Source organism: Talpa occidentalis, unplaced genomic scaffold (assembly GCF_014898055.3).
Source record: "Talpa occidentalis isolate TD23 unplaced genomic scaffold, MPIMG_talOcc4v2.1, whole genome shotgun sequence".
In the NCBI taxonomy this organism is placed as follows: Eukaryota; Metazoa; Chordata; class Mammalia; order Eulipotyphla; family Talpidae; genus Talpa; species Talpa occidentalis.
The window spans coordinates 72525438-72548702 of record NW_026555331.1 but is presented as its reverse complement, the minus strand read 5'-3'; the positions used below and the strand labels follow the sequence as shown (position 1 = coordinate 72548702).

Here is a 23265-nt window from a genome sequence, read left to right as displayed (position 1 = left end):
TTGTAAAGGAAATGTGACTCCCAGTTTTCCAATGTCCACAATGCTGTTGTAAAGACAAATGTCATCCAATTTCTTGGTCCTTTTAAGTGTAACCTGGTGAACCTCCAGTACTAAATTGTCAAAAAATAAGGTTCATGTGGAGCTTTTTTCATCTACTGTGCTGTTTACTCAATAATCCTTTTCTACCTGGAAACTCAGGGCCTTCAATTCTGGGATATTTGGTTAAGTTATGTCATCTGTGAGGGCCACTTCACATCTGCTTGGACATGTCTTACCTCCAGGATGGAAGTACAGGTACTGAACTAGTAAATAATTTCAAAGTTTCCTTACTTTTCATACCTATTTCCCACTTTATCCTTTTACTCTATTCTTTTAAGAGTGTCTCAATTTATAAAGCCACTACATTTTTCATTTTCTCAGGGACATGTAAAATGAAATGGAATGGTCAACCAAGAGTTTTATTCTTCTCTGATTTTCTTTTTCAACAGACATTCTTATTTCATGGATTCAGTATCTTTCTCTTATCCCTCTGAACTTTTGTTCTTTTTATACTTCCATTTTACTGTATAATCCTTCTTTCAGAACTTTTCTCCAAACTATCCCATTTAAAATCCCTTCCTTCAGAACACCTTAATATAATAAAAGTTTTATATAACAAACCCATAGCCAACATAATTCTCAATGGTGAACAACTGAAAGGCTTCCCTTTAATATCTGGAATAAGAGAAGGTTGTCCATGTTCACCACGGCTTTTCAACTTAATACTGGAAGTTTGAGCCAAAGCAATAACACAAGAGAAAGATATACAAGGAATCCAAATAGGGAAATAAGTAAAACTATCACAATTTGCAGATGACATGATAATATACATGGAGAACCCTAAAAACTTTACAGAAAAACTAACTAAAATAATAAACCAGAGTGATGTCATCAACATGGTGAATAAAGTTCTCCCATAAAAACAACTGATAGGGAGAAAAAACGGTGAGTTCCTGGGAGGACCCAGACATGTTAGACAAACCAGGCTAACACCTCCTTGGGGCACCGGCAATTTGCCCAAAGAGTAAAGTTGGAATGAGAGGGGATGAGAAGAGAGAAAATCATCAGAACCATTCTCCCCTCTCATACCCACAAAGCCAGCCCACGTTGATCAGAAGAAAGGAAAAAAAGCTTGGAAACCACAGAGGAGAATCCTGAGATATCTGAGAGGTCCAGACAAGGACAGGTGGGCAAATAGGCCTCAGTGCAGTGCATGCATAGCATGAGGTGCGATCCCCTTCGTTGAGGCACTTACCTCTCCTCCCCACTGCTGGAGACCAGGAGGACCATTTAACTGGTCGTGCTTACCAGCAGGAAAGATAGCAGGGGGAGCGTGATATCAAGAATTCTGGGAAAAGCCATGAAAATAGAAGATATGTAAGAATCAGTACTCTCAAAGATACAGACATAAAAAGAACCAAAAAAGAAAGGGAAAGGGAAGTACAAAGGAAAACAAATGAAAAACACTTCGAGAACTATCTGACACCACGAGGAAAGGAAATATAAGAGTTATAGGAATCCCAGAAGGTAAAGAAAGAGACAAAAACTATTCCAAAGAGATAAATATTTTTTTGGGGGGTTGAACAATTTTTATTTTTATTTTTTTAAAGGTTAACAAAAGGTTTATTTACAAGAGAAGGGGAATGAGGAAATGTCCAACTCAGGGAGCAAAGAGGGAGATAAATTCTTAAATGTGTCCTACCCGTTCTGCCATCCTGGAATCCCAAATGACCCACCGAGACCAAACTTGCCTGGCCAAGAGCACAAGCCAAGAGTGCTGGACCCCACTAACATGGCTGGTTTTTTATTTACAAACAGAGAAAATGGCTGCTTAACTTCACCCTTAGGTCCTCGCAACTTCCCTCAAAGAGATAATTAAATAGAACTTCCCAAACATGAAGGAAATGAAAATAAACTTAGGGGAAGCTAGAAGAATACCAGATTACCATAATGAAAAGAAAACTACAGCAAGACTCATAATAGTAAAGTTTCCAAAGGTCCAAGACAAGGAAAAAAATAATGAAACTGATGAGGGCAAAGAAACAGATAACCTACAAAGGAAAACCAATTAGGCTGACATCAGATTTATCTGAAGAAACACTATGGCAAGAAAAGAATGGAGGGACATATTTAAAAAAATTCCAAGTCGGGGCCTCCCCGGTGGCGCAGCGGTTGAGCGCTGGGTTGCGAAGCTGCCCGCAGCCTCTGCAGCGGCGGTTCGATCCCCGGCTGCTCCCCGGCCACCAGAGGAGGGTCCCACATGGCGCGCAGACCTCTCCTGCCGCCCGCTGCTCCCCTCAGCAGTGTGCTTCGGTCCTTCTGCCTGCTCTGCTCCCCACTCTGGCTCTGGTGAATTCTCTCACCCTCCCGCGCTTCCGACTGTACCCAGTGCTTGTATAAATAAATAAATAAATGAAAATTAAAAAAAAAAAAAAAAAAGTAAATGTTTAAAAAAAAAAAAAAAAAAAAATTCCAAGTCAACAAATGCCTACCAAGAATACCCTAAATGCAAAGCTCTCCTTTCTCTCTGAAGGAAAAATAAAAACCTTTTCAGACAAACAAAATTTCCAGAAATTCATTACTACAAACCCCCATTCCAAAAAATATTACAAGAAACCCTAGATCCAAAACCTACAGAAGAATGAATAGGAAGAATAGAATAAAATAAGGAACAGAATCACAAAAAGGCAAACAAAATGACAAATATGAATGCCAGTATATCAATATTAACTCTAAATGTAAATGGACTAAACTCACCAATGAAAAAACAGAGTAGCAGGCTGGATCAAAAAACAAAATCCATCCTTCTGCTATCTCCAGGAAACACAATTAACTACAAAAGATAAACACAAACTGAAAGTAAAAGGTTGGAAAACAATCCTACAAGCAAATGGACCAAAAAGGAAGGGAAGAATTATACTTATTTATCAGATAAAATGAACTTCAAACTAAAAAAGGTAAAAAGAGACATAGTCACTACATTATGATTAAGGGGACAATACATCAGGAAGACATAACACTCCTCAACATATACTCACCAAATGAAGGAGCACCAAAATATATCAGACTATTATTATCATCTCTGAAAACAAACATGAAAAAAATATATATGTAATAGGAGACTTCACCATCCCACTCTCACCAATAGATAGATCAACCATACAAATATAAACAAGGACACTGGAGTCCTAAATAAGAATCTACACCTCATGGGCTTACCAGACCTCTAAGGACACTGCAAAGAGTTCAAACAACTCAACACAAATAAATAACACAGTCAAAAAATGGGCATAAGAGCTGAATGGGCTCTTCCAAGGAAGACACATAGATGGCCCACTCACATGAAAAAATGTTCATCATCACTTATCATCAAAGAAATGTGATCAAAACCACAGTAAAATACAACTTTACACCTATAAGCACCGCCCACACTAAAAAGATTAGAAATAAGTGCTGCTGAGGACATGCACATAAAGGAACTCTCTTATGTAAGGCAGTATATCATATGGATGTGCCATATGATACCTCAATTCCACTCCAAGGCATTTGCCCAAAGAACACAAAAACACTAATTTATAAGGAAAACTGCATCCCTATGTTTATTATACCACTATTTACAATAGCCAAGATATAGAAACAACATAAATGCCCCAAAAGAGACAAGCGGATCAAGAAGATGTGGCATATATACATTAATGGAATACTACTCAGTAATTGAAAAAGATAAACTTATGCCATTTGCAGCAACATGAATGAAGTTGGAAGGGATTATGCTAAATGAAGCAAGCCAGAGGAGAAAGATAAATACCGAATGGTGTCACTTATATGTGGAGTATAGTGAAATGAAACAAAGAAAAACGTTAAAATCAACTCTAAATGCTGACCATAGATCTGAGGCATCCAGAGGAGAAGGGAGAAAGAAAGGGTGAGAACAGGGTGAGGACAGAGCACAATGGACTATGGTGGAAGACTATTGGGTGTTTTGGTGAAAGGTGCACTACAGTGACTACACCTAAAGGAACAGATCATATACTTTCAAAAATACTGGTACTTCAATTTAAAAAAAAAGAAGAAAAGAAAAATCAAGCTTCAGTTTTTAAGAGGTCAGTTCACTTTAACTGTACTTTACATATTCTGTACTATCAATCAAACTTTTTTGTTTTGGAGAGGTTGGTGAGGAACTTGACGAAACGGTTCTAAGATCATTTTAAAGGTTAAACATGCAAGTATAGTTGTAATAATTCTAAAAAACAAAAATACTATGAAGGAACATTGCCTTATCAGATGCCAAAATATACTAAAAATTTGCTTTAATTAAAACAATGGGATACTGCCTGGGAAACAAATGGTTAAAGAAAAAATTAAAATGTCCAATCTCATGAGTTAGCATTTGAGAAAGTTATAATATAGAATTAATGAGAAAAATATGCATTACTAAGTGTCCAAAATGTAAACATTTGGTGAAAAAAGTCATTCTTACACTGCTCTTTGCATATTCATATTTGTTTTTCTGAAAAAAAAAAAAAAAAAAAAAAAAAAACCCTACGAAAAATAGAAGAAAATACAGGGAAATTTTAAAGATAATTTTGTATCTAAGTATGACACAAAAGCCAGAAATAATAATAAAAGATAGATGACTTTTAGTATGAAAAAAATACTTCTGTATAAAATAAATACTCCAAGTAAGCCACAAACAGCCCAAAGGAAAAGCACTTTATGTATACATGATAGATATCTACCATCTATTACAATAAGAATGTACATCTTCTGGAAAAATGAGAAAATTACAAAAATGCAGCCTATGCCAGAAACATTGGTTGTTCAAGAAAATTAAAGGAGGACCAAGACCAGAATAATTGGAGAAATGACACTGATCATTGAGAGATAAAAAGACAAAACAAATCTCATGAGTGGGAAAATAAGATGTTTTAGTTATGGTACAAAGTATTTCAAACTTTATTATCATGTACAGAAACAATTGTGTTATATACTACAAGTGACTGTAATAAAATAAAAAATAAAGAAATAAATTTTCTGATCCCGTTACCTGACAGGTAATGGGCTTAACAACATCTATAGGACACTGCACCCCAAAAATCGGAGCACACATTTTTCTCCAGCGCACACAATCATTCTCCAGGATTGATCACATACTGGGACACAAGACAAACATGAACAGATACACCAAGACTGAAATCATACCAACCATCTTCTTTGAACATGAAGGCATAAAACTAGAAATAAACCATAAAAAGAAGGCAAGGAACCCTCCCACCTAATGGAGATTGAAACCTACACTACTGGACGACCACTGGACTAATGAGGAGATCGAAGAAGAAATTAAACAATATTTTGAGTTGAAAGGCAAGGAGGATAGCAATTTCCTAAATGTATGGGATGCAGCAAAATCAGTAATAAGAGGAAAATATATAACAATACAGGCTCACATCAAGAAACAAGAAAGAACTCAAAAAAAAAAAACCTAATCTCACATCCCAAAGAAGTAGAAAAAGAAAAAAAAAAAAAAAAACCGTAAAACCAGTGGAAGAAAAGAAATAATAAAAATCAAAGCAGAAATGAAATAGAAACTAAAAAAACAATCCAAAAGATCAAAGAAACCAAAAGTTGGTTCTTGAAAAAAATAAATAAAATAGACAAACCCCTAACCAGGCTCACAAAGGAAAAATGGGAGAAAGCACAAATAAATAGGATCACAAATGAAAGATGAGAAATCACAACAAACACAGCAGAAATCATAAGAATAATCAGAAACTACTAGGTACAGTCATATGCAAACAAACTCAACAATCTAGAAAAGATGGAAAAATTCCTACAACTCTACACTCACCCAAAGCTCAACAAAGAAGAAATAGAACACCTAAACAGACCAATTACAAGCAGTGAAATTGAAATGGTAATCAAAACCCTCCCCCAAAACAAAAGCCCAGGATCAGATGGATTTACAAATTAATTCTAGCAAACATTCAGAAATGAATTAGGTGCCTATACTTCATAAACTCTTTCAAAAAATTGAGAAGGAAGGGATTATACCAAATACATTCTATGAAGCCAACATTACACTAATACCAAAACCGAACAAGGACAACATGAAAAAAAGAAAACTACAAGCCAATCTCTCTAATGAACACTGATGCAAAAATCCTCAATAAAGTTTTAGTTATCCTGATGAGACTCAACAAAAACAAAGAAAATAATCCAGTCAAAAAATGGGCAGAGGGGGGGCGGAGCAACATGGCGGCGAGGAGACGCTGCGAGTAAGATCTCCCATTGAAAAAAAAGTTAATAGGGAGGAAAAGCTGCAGGTCCCAGTGAGAACCGGGACACGGAAGATAAACGGGTGACTCCAGCAAACTGCCCGAAGAAGAAAGTTGCCATAAAAGAGGACCAGAAGGGAGGAAAGCGCAGAACCCTGCTCCCCTACCGCGCCCACAAAGTCGGCACTCTCCGGCCAACAGAGAGGAGGAAACAACACACTAAAACTGCCAACAAGAACAAACGACTCAGCAAGCGGGACTGTGAGTGGAAAGGAACTATTGCAGCCACCACACCCCGTGAACGGGAGCTGAGGCGAACCCTGCAGGATCCGCCGCGGCGAGCGAACGGCTCCGGGCGCCATTAGAGAAGAACAAAGACCCCGGGAGACGCGCACACAGCCCGGGCTGCCGGTAAGCTGGCACGGAAACACAGCGCGCTCTGCGAGCTTGAAAAGCAAGTGCAGACCTGGATCGTGGCTGCCCAGGTCCCCGCGCCTGCGACCTAGGCTTGCGGGGAGACGACCTAGGCTTGTGGGAGACGCGCGGAGGTCCTCACTGACGTGAAGGTCCCTCCCTGAGTGAGCAGGAACCAGGCACCCGGGCACGGGAGCAGTGCAAAAGGCGCCATTCCCGCGCCACTGAACTGGGCTACAGCCCACGTCCTGGAACTGAGGGCTTTGAACTGAGACCCGGGGCACGAAAATTCGGGGCGTGGGTTCTCCACGACGGTGGGGCACAAGGCAGACACAGCACCCCAAAGCTGTTGAGGTGTACCCTACCATTCCCGCTCTGTTCCCTGTCCCACAGGGTGGAGGGAGGCGAAAAACAGCCCCCCAAGGACAATAGGAGAGATCTCTGGCGCCACCTAGCGACCAGGGGAAAAAAAAAGTCACTAACACCCCATAGAACATGAAATTTCTTAAGACTGCTTGAAAAGGGCAGAAGGCTTCTGTAGGACCCAGTGGCCAGCCAGGAAGTTATTCCACGCCAGGCCCCTTCCGACCAGCAGTCTGAGCCCACAGAGGTAGCAGGCACCCACGTCCGGGGCAGACCGGGTGCGCAGAAGAGTGTGCCTGAAACCGGAGGCGCAGGGACTGCATCCCGCTTCGCCATTTGAGAACAGGGACATTTCTTCAGTAAAAACTGCCTAAAACCAGCAGAAAGCTCCCCCAGAAGACAGAGATGGCTCCTGGAAGAGCCAGAGGGGAGCGGAGAAGTTCACCCAAGATGTCAGTCAGTCCGAGCAACACAGTGTCCCAACGCATACGACAAATTAGAAAACAGACAGTAGGGAGTAGAAGAACCACACGCAACCTAACAACTCCTCAGGAAAGAAGCACACCACAAAAAGAAAACCACTCCCCAGATTGCAACGACAGCAACTTGGAAGAACTTCTGAGCCTTCCAGAAAGAGAATTTAAAATTGCCATGATTAAAAAAGTGATAGATCAGAAGAAGGAAATTGAGTCCCTAAAGAGGGAAGTAAAAGAAATGCAGGAGATCAAAGAATTAATGGAGGAACTAAAGAACTCCGGGAAAAGCAAGGAAAGCAGAATAGATGAAATGGAAGAACGAATAAGTTCTCTTGAAGACACAGAAATAAAAAGAACAAAACAGAAAAGGAAAGAGAAGTACGAAGGAAAAAGAATGAAGAAAGACTTCGGGAACTATCTGACTCCATGAGGAAAGGAAATATAAGAGTTATAGGAATCCCAGAAGGAGAGGAGAGAGATGTAGGAACAGAGAAAATATTCCAGGAGATAATTGAAGAGAACTTCCCAAATGTGAAGAAGGAGCTGAAAATTGATATACAAGAAGCAAGAAGAACACCAAACTTCCACGATGAAAGGAAAAGCACAGCAAGACATATAATAGTAAAGCTCCCAAGAATCCAGGACAAGGAAAAAATAATGAAGCTGACAAGAGGGAAGAAACAGATAACATTCAAAGGAAAACCAATCAGGCTGACATCAGACTTCTCTGAAGAAACACTACGGGCAAGGAGAGAGTGGAGGGACATAGTCAACAGACTCCAAGAAAACAGATGCCAACCAAGAATACTCTATCCCGCAAAGCTCTCTTTCCTCCATGAAGAAAGAATATGGACCTTCACAGACAAAGAGAAACTCCGGAATTTCATTACGAATAAACCCCCACTCCAAAAAATACTACAAGGAATCCTAAAGCCAGAACCTCAGAGGGACGAATAACAACGAAAGAAGACCCAAAAAAAAAAAAAAGTTATTAAAAGAATAAATAAAATCAAAGGAAAGACAAACATAATGGCAAATACAGATGCTAACATATCAATATTAACTCTAAATGTAAATGGACTAAACTCTTCAATAAAAAGACACAGAGTTGCAGCCTGGATTAAGAAACAAAACCCAACCTTTTGCTGTCTCCAGGAAACACATTTAGCTACAAAAGATAAAAATAGGCTCAAAGTCAAAGGATGGAAAACAATCCTACAAGCAAATGGGCCAAAAAAGAAAGCAGGAACAGCTATACTTATATCAGATAAAACAGACTTCAAACTCAAAAAAATAAAAAGAGACCCTAATGGTCACTACATTATGATCAAGGGGACAATACTTCAAGAAGAAATAACACTCATTAACATATACTCACCAAACGAAAGAGCACCAAAATATATCAGACAACTGTTGTCCTCTCTGAAAACAGACATCAGAGAAAACACATACGTAGTGGGAGACTTCAACACACCACTATCAACAATGGATAGATCAACAAGACAAAAAATAAGTAAAGAAACTAAAGCTCTAAATAAGGACCTAGAGCATTTGGGCTTAACAGACATCTATAGAACACTAAACCCAAAAAAACGGAGTACACATTTTTCTCAAGCGCACACGGATCATTCTCCAGGATCGATCACATACTGGGGCACAAGACAAACATCAACAGATACACCAAGATTGAAATCATACCAACCATCTTTTCTGACCACGAAGGCATCAAACTAGAAATAAATCATAAAAAGAAGGCAAGGAACTATCCTACCTCATGGAGATTAAAAGCCACACTACTGGAAGACCACTGGACTAATGAGGAGATCAAAGAAGAAATTAAAAAATTCTTTGAATTGAATGACAAGGAGGACACCAATATCCTAAATGTATGGGATGCAGCAAAAGCAGTAATAAGAGGAAAATATATAGCAATAGAAGCTCACATCAAAAAACAAGAAAGAACTCAAAGAAACAACCTAATCTCGAAGCTCAAAGATCTAGAAAAAGAACAACAAAAAAACCCCAGAACCAGTAGAAGAAAAGAAATAATAAAAACCAAAGCAGAAATAAATGAAATTGAAACTAAAAAAACAATCCAAAAGATCAATGAAACCAAGAGCTGGTTCTTTGAAAAAATAAATAAAATAGACAAACCCCTAGCCAGGCTCACAAAGGAAAAAAGGGAGAAAGCACAAATACACAGGATCATAAATGAAAGAGGAGAAATCACAACGGACACAGCAGAAATCAAAAGAATAATCAGTAACTACTATGAACAGTTATATGGAAACAAATTCAACAATCTAGAGGAGATGGACAAATTCCTACAACTCTACAATCACCCAAAGCTAGATAAAGAAGAAATAGAACACCTAAACAGACCAATTACAAGCAGCGAAATTGAAATGGTAATTAAAAACCTCCCCAAAAACAAAAGCCCAGGACCTGATGGATTTACAAATGAATTCTACCAAACATTCAGAGACGAATTAGTGCCTATCCTTCACAAACTCTTCCAAAAAATTGAGAAGGAAGGGACAATACCAAACACGTTCTATGAAGCCAATATTACACTAATACCAAAACCGAATAAGGACAACACAAAAAAGGAAAACTATAGGCCAATCTCCCTAATGAACACTGATGCAAAAATCCTCAATAAAATTTTAGCTATCAGAATCCAACAATGTATCCATAAGATAATTCACCACGACCAAGTTGGATTCATTCCAGGGGCACAAGGATGGTTTAACATCCGAAAATCAATCAACGTTATCCAACACATCAACAAAAAGAAATATAAAAACCATATGATAATATCAATAGATGCTGAGAAAGCTTTCGACAAAGTGCAACACCCATTCATGATAAAAGCCCTTGAAATTCTTGGGATACAAGGAACATACCTCAACATCATAAAGGCCATCTATGACAAGCCAACAGCCAGTATCATTCTCAATGGTGAAAAGCTGAAAGCAATTCCATTAAGATCTGGAACAAGACAAGGATGTCCACTCTCACCACTGCTTTTCAATATAATACTGGAAGTCCTAGCCAGAGCAATAAGACAAGAGAAAGACATCCAAGGAATCCAAATAGGAAAAGAAGAAGTCAAACTATCACTATTTGCAGATGATATGATAATATACATAGAGAACCCCAAAATCTCCACAGAAAAACTAATTCAACTCATCAATCAATTCAGTAAAGTGGCAGGATACAAAATCAACACGCAAAAGTCAGTAGCCTTCCTATACACAAACAATAAATCTGAAGAAGAAGAAATCAAAAAACCACCCCTTTTATTATCGAAACAAAAAAAATCAAATATTTGGGAATAAATCTAACAAAAGAGGTAAAGGACCTATACAAAGAAAACTATAAAACACTGTTAAAAGAAATAGAAGAAGACACAAAGAAATGGAAAGACATCCCCTGCTCATGGATTGGAAGAATAAACATTATTAAAATGGCCATCCTACCAAAAGCAATATACAGATTCAATGCTATTCCAATCAAAATCTCAATGGCATTCTTCAAAGAAATAGAACAATTATTGATGAAATTCATATGGAATCACCAAAAACCCCGAATAGCCAAAGCTCTACTGAAAAAAAAAGAAGGAAATGGAGGCATCACACTCCCAGACTTCAAACTATACTACAAAGCCATAATCATCAAAACTGCATGGTATTGGAACAAGAACAGACATACAGACCAATGGAATTGAATAGAAAATCCAGAAATAAACCCACAGATTTATGGTCAACTAATCTTTGACAAAGGAGCGAAGACTATGCATTGGAGCAAAGAAAGTTTGTTCAATAAATGGTGCTGGGAAAACTGGGTCGCTACATGCAAAAGAATGAAGCTTGACCACTACCTCACACCATACACAAAAATCAACTCAAAATGGATTAAAGAACTAGACATAAGACCTGAAACCATAAAATACATAGAAGGAAATATAGGCGAAACACTACGGGATTTGCACATCAAAGACATCTTTACAGACACATCACCCAAAGCAGTGCTAGTGAAGAGAAAGATAAACAGCTGGGACTACATCAAATTAAAGAGCTTCTGCACAGCAAAAGAGACAATAACAAAAACAAAGAGAAACCCCACCAACTGGGAGAACATTTTTGCACCCAACACTAATGATAAAGGACTGATCACAAAAATCTGCAAAGAGCTGATGAGACTCAGCAACAACAAAGAAAATAATCCAGTCAAAAAATGGGCAGAAGAGCTAAAAAGAAACTTCTCTGAAGAGGAAATGCAAATGGCCAACAGACATATGAAAAAATGTTCAACATCACTTGTAATCAGGGAAATGCAAATCAAAACTACCATGAGATACCATCTCACACCAGTGAGAATGGCACATATTAAAAAAACTAGCAACAACAAATGTTGGCGAGGATGTGGAGAAAAAGGAACTCTTGTGCACTGTTGGTGGGAGTGCAAACTGGTCCAACCACTATGGAGAGCTGTGTGGAGATTTTTGGACCTACTAAACATAGAGCTTCCATATGATCCAGCAATTCCACTCCTAGGTATTTACCCAAAGGACACAGAAACATCAATTCCAAAGAGCACCTGCACTCCTATGTTTATAGCAGCACTGTTTACAATAGCTAAGCTTTGGAAACAACCCAAATGCCCAAAAATAGATGACTGGATCAAGAAGATGTGGTACATATATACCATGGAATATTACTCAGCATTCAAAAAAGATAAACACATGCAATTTGCAGCAACATGGATGGCACTGGAAGGGATCATGCTCAGCGAAATAAGCCAAAAAGAAAAAGAAAAATACCGGATGGTCTCACTCATAGCAGGAATCTAGAAAACTTAAATAAGGGACCAGGAAAATGAATATAAGAAAGTGAAAATCAAAATCAACAAAAAAACTATGAACCAGAGACACTTTTTGGGGGTGGGGGGCGGGAGGGGAAGGATTGGGGTCAGAATGGGGCGTTTGCAATTGTATGGGGGAATATAAAAATAAAATTTAATATTTAAAAAAAAAAAAGAAATAGAAGAAGGCACAAAGAAATGGAAAGACATCCCATGCTCATGGATTGGAAGAATTAACATTATTAAAATGGCCATCCTCCCAAAAGCAATTTACAGATTTAAGGCTATCCCAGTAAAAAATTCAATGACATTCTTCAAAGAAACAGAACAAATATTGATAAAATTCGTATGGAGCCACCAAAAACCCTGAATTGCCAAAGCTCTCCTGAAAAAAAATAGAATGGAATGGAGGCATTACACTCCCAGATTTTAAACTATACTACAAAGCCATAATCATCAGAACTGCATGGTATTGGAACAGGAACAGACACACGGACCAATGGAACATAATAGAAATCCAGAAATAAACCCACAGATTTATGGTCAACTAATCTTTGACAAACGAGCAAAGAACATACAATGGAGCAAAGAAAGTTTGTTCAATAAATGGAGCTGGGAAACTGGGTCGCTACATGCAAAAGAATGAAGCTTGACTACTACCTCACATCATGCACAAAAACCAACTCAAAATGAATTAAAGAACTAGATATAAAACCTGAAACTATAAAATATACAGAAGGAAATATAGGCGAAACACTACATGACATACACCTCAGCAACATCTTTAAAGACTCATTATCCAAAGCAGTGATAGCAAAGGCAAAGATAAACTGCTGGGATTACATCAAATTAAAAAGTTTCTACACAGCAAAAGAGACAGTAGCCCAAACAAACTGACACCCAACCGACTGGGAGAAAATTTTTGCACACAACACTAATGATAAAGGACTGATCACAAAAATCTACAAAGAGCTGAAGAGACTCAACAAAATAAAGTAAATAATCCAGTCAAAAAATGGGCAGAAGAGCTGAAAAGACATTTCTCCAAAGAGGAAATGCAAATGGCCAAGACACATACCAAAAAATGTTCAGCATCACTTGTAATCAGGGAAATGCAAATCAAAACTACAATGAGATACCATCTTACACCAGTGAGAATGGCACATATTAAAAAAACTTAGCAACAACAAATGTTGGTGAGGATGTGGAGAAAAAGGAACTCTCCGTACTGCTGGTAGGAGTGCAAACTGGTCCTACCACTATGGAAAGCTGTGTGGAGATTCCTCAACCTGCTAAAGATGGAGCTTCCATATGATCCAGCAATTCCACTCCTAGGTATTTTCCCAAAGGACACAGAATCATTAATTCCAAAAGGCACCTGAACCCCCATGTTTATAGCAGCACTATTTACAATAGCTAAGCTATGAAAACAACACAAATGCCCAAAAAGAGATGACTGGATCAAGAAGATGTGGTATATATGGAATATTACTCAGCAATCAAAGAAGATAAACTCATGCAATTTGCAGCAACATGGATGGAGCGGTAGGGATCATGCTCAGCGAAATAAGCCAAAAAGAAAAAGAAAAATACCAGATGGTCTCATTCATAGCAGGAATTTAGAAAACCTAAATAAGGGACCAGGAAGAAGACTAATTACATTAAAGTAAAAATCAAAATCAACAAGCAACTACAAACCAGAGACACACTATGGGCGAGAGGAGAGGATTAGTGTCAAAATAAGAGACGTGGGAATTGTATGGGGAATATAACCAAGATGAAAATGCACACATTGTGCAAAATGAAAAATGATGTAAAAAATATATAAAATGAAATAACAGTGAGTATAATCTTCACTAAAGGTCTTATTAAGGGGGCCTCCCTGGTTGTGCAGGAGGTTGAGCGCAGCGCTGTGAAGCTGTCTGCAGCATCTGCAGTGCCGGTTCGATCCACGATGGGCTTGGAGCAACCCGCAGGGCAAGCAGACCTCTCCTGTCTCACCTCTGCTCCCCTCAGCAGTGTATTTCATCAGTCTGCCTGTTCTGTTCCCTGCTCTGTCTCTGGTGAATTCTCTCACCCTCCTGCGCATCTGGCCTGTACTCCAGTTCTTGTATAAATAAATAAAATCTTTAAAAGAAAGAACTGTGCCTAGATAATTTTCCTTTTCTGAGAATCTATTGCCTCCAGTCTCCTGAAGTAGGAAGGATCAGTTCCCTGAGCACAGAGTACTGGTGTGGGACCTGGTAGAAGATGGCTAACTTTCAACCAGTCCTCCTCTGTTCAGTCTTCCTACATACCCTATTCACTAGACTCAATTGCTAGGAATTCAGCAATTTCAGGGTTCCACAGCACCAATTAGGCCTTATTCCCCCATCGCTATATCACATTGCAGTTTTCTTGAACTGTAAAATCTGTCATTGTCATCTTGTTTTCCAGCTTCCAAAATATTGACACTTTCCTCTTTCCTCCTTTTCTCTGTGTGTTTTTTTTAATCACATTTTTGAAGTGTGGATTTAGGACTGTTTTTTTTTTTTTAAATCACACTTTTGAAGAAGAAATGGAGCTAAATGTGTATGGTTTTTAATCTATAACCTCACCAAAAGTCTGATGGCTGAAAACCTCAAAATGTTACATCTCCTGAATGTTTTGGGTCTACTCCAGTTTTAATTCTAAGTTTAAAATATATAATTTGTAGTGCAATCCACTATAAAATAGTCCCTTGGAATAAACAACAGCACTGTTTGGAATGAAAAGCTTAATACCATAGGAAATTACATTTCCTGAAAATGGCCATTCTAACAGTTGAAAGTTTCTGACTGTCAAAAAGCAGGTTAAATTTGAAAATCATTTAAGTTAACAAACCAAAGCAAACTATATATTAAAAACTGATCTCCAAAGGTTCAATATGAGGGAGCAAACTGGGTTAAAGCAGGAACATGCAAGAAAAGATGAATCTCAGTGTGGAGACCATGAAAGAACCATAGGCAGACAAAGAAATACAGCTCATGTCTGGTGGAAAAACAAGGACAGACTGGGTCTCAGGACAGGATTACATGCTCCACGCTAGGCAAAAGTCATCCTACACACTTTGCATTATTATTAAGCCAGGAGATTTGAGAGGAATAAGGGATTAGGAAAAATAATCAATGTTTCAACATTCATTAACATTCATAAAAGTTGTGTTTGGTTTTCTTCTATTTTGTTTTAAACGACGACAAGCGCTTTAAACCTTCCCGGAAGACATATAGTTTAATGATATATTTCAACAACATGGTAATCTTTCTATAAGCATTATATAAGAAAATATTTACTTAGAGGAAATTTCCCATTACCATTTTGGGATTATCCGTGGATGATTTCATTAGCTCCGATACAGCAAAATCTACATTTTTCAATAATTCATCATTAATTGTTTCTGAGAATAAACTATAAAAGTACTCTCCATGGGAAAAGCTGATGTTGTTTCTATGGGACACTCTCAAGGACGGCATGGACAACACTGCTTTATCCAGCAGAAGACTCACAAGGCAGTCACACTGCAAAAAGAAGAAAAGTATGATAAGGGAGTGTATGTCCTAGTATTATAGAAAGATTCCTTGGGCAGCTGTTAACTTTGAAAGTGAAAAATCATATAGCACAGATTAAAATGAGCCTGATGGTTGAAGGTCAGGTTTGAGTTTAAATTGTATATATCTCGATGATTTCCATTTCTTGAGGAAATAAATCTCCCAATTCACATTCCCTCCAAATTTCTAGAAAATCATGTTACTGCTTTAAGAGAATATTTTTAGACAATTTAAATGTGTGATTTGTTTACATTAGGTACATAAAGGGACAAAGTATAAGTTTATGCCACAGGTAAAGGGAAGATAGGTGCAATGCAGTGAACACACAGGATTGATTGGCAGATCTCAGCTATAACAGTCCTGCACAATCCAGAAAGCCATAAAAATATTTGTTGTGATGTTTCTGCAATGACCCTCCACAGGCTTTCCCCAAATCAGCCACCTAATCAATCATCAATGACAGGCCACTGCATCAACACAATCCAGCTTTATATTCCCAAAGTTGTTCATGTTCTCTGACTAAAGTCCTTTTGGAAACAAAGTGGGATAAATAAAATCTCAATTTCAGAAGAATGTTGTTCTACTTACTCAACTAAATTCCCATTTTTAGACATATTGCAAATGAATTACATATTTACATCATTAGGATAGAACAGCATGTAGCTGTTTTTCCTACCAGTCCTCCAAAAGCGAAGGCCAATTCCAGAAGTCCACTGGCCAATCGTTTACAACTGGGGTCTAGCGAAGGAAAATACTGTTCATCTCCAGGTACAATGCTTTTATAAACCAGGGAAAGAAGTTTTGTGCCAACAGGATGATGCTGATCTGTAGACTAAAATAAAGTCAACACTCTAATATTCAGCAGTAAGTCATTTTACAGAAAAACAAGTTCACACCTTTCTAGATTAAAAAAATCCATGAGAGGACCTCCCCGGTGGCGCAGCAGTTGAGCACTGGCTGCCAGCGAGGGTCCCACATGGTGCGCAGACCTCTCCTGCCGCGCCCGCTACTCCCCTCAGCAGTGTATTTCATCAGTCTGCCTGTTCTGCTCCTCTCTCTGGCTCTGGTGAATTCTCTCACCCTCCCGCACTTGACTGTACCCAGTGCTTGAATAAATAAATAAATAAATAAATAAATCTTTAAAAAAAAAATCCATGACAGGGCCTCTTGGTGGTCTATGATTAAGTCTCAGTGCTATCACCACTACAGCCTGAGTTCGATTCCCACCCAGAGAGTTAACCCACATATGGCATAGCAGACCTCTTCTGTCTTGCCTGCTGCTCCCCTTAGCAGGATATTTCAGTAAATCTACCTGTTTTGCTCCCTACTCTGTCTCTGATAAATCCTCTTACCCATCATACCTCTGACCTAAACCCCAGTTCTTCTTTGCAAAATTAAATTTTTAAAATCTGTGTTGGCTAACATGGACAGTTGTCTTCTAATTGTCAGAAAAACTATTCACTCATCTTTGCTTTCTGTGCTCTATTTTTCATTCATGTTGAAAAACCATACAGGCAGGCATGACAGCAGCTAGTCCTTAAGTTCTTCAGAAGGGATGGGAAATACTCAAAAATATTCTTTATGTTATACTTATAATGTTTATACTTACCTTTATATTTGCATTCTAGGTAACACCTATGTGTCTGGAATAATTCCTATTTTAATATGCCCTTTTACATAAAGGATGCTTAATAAAGATCACAAATAATTAGCGTAATAAAGCTAAGGGCACCATAAAAACAAATTAGCTGTGATTACCTGAGATGGTATTACCACATGCAAAAATCCAGCTCTGTGAAGTTGTTTACAAGCTGACACAATGGAAGCCAGCTTGGCCCTATCGATATGAGCATCCGGGCCATACAGGTCAATGGCACAAATTTCCTCAATGCTGGCCATGTGAGTAAAACAAAAACAAAACCATATGAGTGTTGGTGCTATTAAATTATTAAGACACAGTTGGGGAAAAAACGTGTATATTTTGTTGACCCTGGAAAGCAACACATGCTGACATCAAACTAGAGGCCCACTTGCTAATCCAGTCATGGAAACTAACATGACACTAAGCTACTGCTGAGGAAGGATTCCATTAAAGTACAGGGAAGCCATTTGCTAAAGAGATGATTTTCAAACAAATGTTAAGACATTCTGCATGAAGCACCCCACTGAGGAGATCCTTTATTTTAGGAATAAGGGCTGCAGCAGTCACACAGGCAACAGCCGGAATGTGGAAGAAGCTGTGATCTTGAATTCCACCATAATAATAACCCTGAACATGATCCCAATGCCCACCTCTCTGCTGTTATTTTTTCCTTTAGGTGCATTTCTAGGAAGTCTTTGTGTAGGGACTTCTTTAGTGCTTTCATCAGGTTTACACAAACATTGGGAAGATGATCCATAACAGAAACATCACCAATGTTGAAACCTATGCTTGAGGGCTCACACACAGTTTTCACCAAGAGTGTCATAAGGTTTGTGTTATATAAATCCTTCTCGAGGAGCTGTAAAAGAGGATTTGAATAAAAACACATTAGTAATCATTTTGGTGTTTCCTATAGTATAAGGTCCATGAGGTTGGGAGTGTTTGCTTGCCTAGGCAGGGGTTGGCCTCTCTCTCCGTGAAGTGTTGGACAGTAAATATTTTAGGCTTTGAGGGCCATACAGTTTTTGTTGCAACTATGTAACTGCCTTTTAAGTGAAAGCACCCATAACAATATATGAACAAATGGGATTAAACATGTTCCAATATGGCCTTCTTTAAAAGCAGGCAGCAGGTAGAGTCATCCCAGAATGAATTTACCAGCTAGCCATTAGCTGGACAATCCTGTGTCTCTAATATAGGCCTGGCATAAAATAGGTACTTACTCTATATCAACTGGATGAACTTAATGGAACTTGGTTTCTATAGTAAGTACAAATGTACAATAAGTACATTTATTGTACATTTATTGTAAAACAATATTTGCTAATGCATATTTCTTAAGGCAGATGTTTGATAGTATAGAATGTAGTAGCCAATAAAACATTTAGAAAAACTGTTTTGTTTTGCCACTTGCTTTCTGAAGTTCATAATAAGTTTTATTATTTTCAAATATGGGTACGCCTTTGGCAATATAAAGCACTAAGAAAATCAAAACTACTCCTAACAGATACAGTACAAGCATTTTTCTAGTATCCAGAACAGGTCTCAGGTTAAAAGAATAGTGGGAATGACCTACCTTCCAGTTTTCTGGAGAGGCACTGAGCAACGTTGTGGCAAATTCCATTATCCGGACCACAATTGTGCACTTGCCATAATTATACCTTTCTCCTTCTTCTGGGCTGGGTACATTACCTGTTACCCCAGTGCCAAAACATTTCTCTGCTGCCATAATATCATGCATGGCAATGCTTTCTAAAAAGAAAGCTACAGCATTCCAAAGACAAGGCTGTGCTTTAGAACCTAGGAAAATTACATTAAATGATAAACAAAGGCTTTTTTGTAACTCCCCTAAGAGGTATGCAAAATTCCTGTTTCAAGTGTAGGCATGATATACTTATAATCAAAATTCAAAATTTTTTAGAAAAAAGTTCAATAAAAACTGTGTAAAACGGCAGCTGTTCTTATGTCAAAATTTCAAAATTAACACAACCCAAGCAGAATTCAAAATTAGACTCATATAATAAGAATACATTTATGTATGGTTGGGTTTTGATTCTTAAACACTATTGGTGGGAATATAAATTAATGTGATCTTTCTAAAGGATAACTGGCAAATCTAACCAAAAGCTTTAGAAAACGTGCTTGTTAATTCTTTTTTTTATTTTTTAAGATTTATTTATTTATGATTACAAGAACTGGGGTACAGGCCAGAGGTGTGGGAGGTGAGAGGATTCACCAGAGACAGAGAAGGGAACAGAACAGGCAGAGAGACCGAAGTACAATGCTAAGGGGAGCAGCGGGCAAGGCAGGAGAGGTCTGCTGCCCCATGTGGGTAGCTCCCTGACTGGGATCGAACTTGCACTGCAGAGGCTGGGGACAGCTTCACAGCACTGTGCTCAACCCCTTGCGCCACCAGGGAGGCCCCTGCTTATTAATTTCTATCAAATGTTTACAAGATCATATGCTTTGATCTAGCACTGAAGTTTTATCCTTACAAAATAATGCAGAATTGCAAAGACTTGTGTTTTAAAATGTTCATTTTAGCACTATTTTCAACAATAAAAAAAAGAAGCAATCAAAAGTCTTTTAAAGGAACAAGAGAGAGAGAAATTAAGACAGTAGTCTTCAAATAGATGTATATGGGCATTGGTCATTTTATGGAATCAATTTCAGATCAACTTCCAAATGGACATATGATTGTGCTGGTTCTTTTCCCTTATGTCCAGCTGTCCATGACTGGCCTTCTGCTGTTTAAAAAAAGAAAGAAAGATCTTTTACCTTTCCCAATTCTAACCATAATTTATTCTCCCAGCCTCCAGAGTCACCCAAAAAGGGACAGTTGAAATACTGATATACATGTTAAAAGAGTAAATAAAGGAAATGACTAAGAAATACTTATTTTAAGAAATCTTAAAAAAAAAAAGACACAACAAGCGCTGGTGAGGATGTGGTGGAAAAGGAACCCTCTTACACTACTGGTGGGACTGCAAACTGGTCCAGCCCCCATGGAAAACAGTGTGGAGGTTCCTCAAATTACTAATAAAGCTACCAATGACCCAGCAATACCACTCCTAGGAATTTACCCCAAGAACACAAGGAAACCTGCAATTCTATGTTGCAGCACTTTTAACAGGAGTTAAGCTATGGAAACAACCTAGATACCCCAAACAGATGAATGGATCAAGAAACTGTAGTATATATACACAACGGAATAGTACTCAACATTCAAATAAGATAAACTCATACCATTTGTGGCAACATGGATGGAGCTGGAAGGGATTATACTAAATGAGTCAGTAGGAAGAAGATAAATATTAGATGGTTTCATTTACATGTGGAATATAGAGAAACCAAACAAAGGGTTAGGAAAAAGACAAAACTTGCAAGCAGACCACAGACTTGATGTAAGCATCAGGGGAAGGGGAGGGACATGGGTTCAAACAGGGGAGGGAAGAGAATAAGGGACATGGGAGAGGGATCATAGGTGCTATGGTGGTGTAAGAATTATAGGGACTACACTTGAGGAGGGAAATCATATATTGTCCAAAAATTAATAACATAAGAAAATTAATTAATAAAAATATGCATTTCACATATAATCAAATATAGCACTTGTTCTTGTGAACAAACTATTATTAATGCTAAACATGAATAAAACAAAAATAAAATACTAATCATATAATTTTACTTTTTATATATAATAGTTATCGAAATTTGTATTATACTTACATGGTGATGGTAAGCAACATAATATATCCTAACAACAAATGTAATAACACAGAAGAAACCTTTAAATATGTATTGCAAATATGTAGAAAGGATTATAAGTAAAATACTGTAAGATAAAAAATGTGAGGAATGTGGAATAGTAATAGTACTTCAAGGACTTTGCAAAATTTCCAACAAAGAAACTGTATTTTATATACACACTTCTCCAAAGAAAGCATACAAAAAGTTATCAGGCAATGAAAAAATGCTCATCATCACCAATCATCAGGAAAATGCAAATCAAACCACAACGGGAAATCATCACACACCTGTGAGAGTGGCCCATATCAACAAGACCAGAAAACTTTAAGTGTTAACAAGGATGTAAAGAAAAAGGGGCCTTCAGACAATGTTCACGGGAATGTACACAGTTGAACCAATATGGAAAACTGTGTGGATGTTTCTCAAATTTTAAAAATGGATTTACCATATGATATAGTAATTCTACTCCTAGGTATCTGCCCAAAGAATGCAAAAACATAAATTTGAAGGGATATGAGCACTCCTATGTTGACTACAGCTCCATTTACAATAGCCAAGTTATAGAAACAACCAAAGAGTCCAAGGACAAAGGCATGTATTAGAAAAAATGTGGTATATATACACAATGGAATACTTCTCAGCTATTAAAATAAGTGATCTCTTGCCATTTACAACATGGATGAAACTAGAGAGGTAACAGTGGTGGGAAAGCTATGGTGAGTACACTTGAGGGCAGAAATCCTATACTGTCAAGAAAAATCACTAAGGATGTAAAACAATGGTACTTCATTAAAAAATATGCAAGTATATATGTATATGTGTGTGTATATACATATACATACATATAGCTTTATTAAAAAAGAAAAAATAAGCCCTGCTTACATTTTCCCCAGAATGACCCTAGACAGAACTGAACAAAAGTAACTAATGAGGTAGGTTTTACCTACCCAGGACTTCAGATGCCTCAAGGGTTTTCTCTTTGATGAATGTATTGTAGCACTCCAGTGCTGCCAGAAGCATGTCCATCCACTGCAGGGTAGCTCTGAGACTGAATGGTCCTCGCAAATGTAAGAGAGTTGGCTGAGCAAGGATGCCTGAGGACCAATCACAGACTCTTCCGCCCCCCTCAAATGTGTTTATAAGAAAGGAAATACCTTCTTTCTTGATAGTATCTTTCAGCCATATAGAAGGGGATTTATTGCCTTAAAAAAGAAATAAAATACATGTAAATAACTTCCATGATTAAAGACATTTACACTAATTACACTGCCTAATTAAAAATAGCATTCCTCAATAAGCAAAAATTAAAAGTCTGATAGACTAAAAATATACTCAGACCAGCAAAACACCGGCAATATCACAGTATTTCAATATTCCATAAAAGCCCCATATTAAGGATCAACCAGAACAGTGAAATTTCAAAATGATAAAGGATAATCTTGTCTTTCAACTGTAGCATTTACAACTTGTTTCACTAAAATTACTGCCAAGAAGGTATTTCTACCAAAAGCCAATCTATTTAGTTTCTTTAAATATTATAAAAATAGTTGGGTACCGTTTGAATAACTAGGCATTTCAGACTCTTCCCCTTGACTTTTTATTAAAAATCACTGCATCCCTTTGTAAAATGGAATAATACATTTGTTTATTAATTTTTTTATTTATATATTTTACATCATTCTTCATTTGCATACAATGTATGCTTATCATCTCAGATACGGTCCCTGTGGAATTCGCACCACCAATTCACCCATGCACCATCACCACAGGCTCTTGTGCTCTTTCCATCCCCATTTTGATCCAACTCTCTCCTCTCCTTCTGCAGAATGCCTCTGGTTTATAGTTGCCTGTTGATTTTGATTTTTACTTTATGT

General features: G+C 37.8%; 1 protein-coding gene across 1 annotated transcript in view; it reads right to left on the bottom strand.

Annotated features, from left to right (window-relative positions):
- Positions 1 to 23265, bottom strand: part of PRKDC (protein kinase, DNA-activated, catalytic subunit) — a 250915-nt gene that overhangs the window by 152623 nt on the left and 75027 nt on the right. The window lies entirely within an intron of this gene.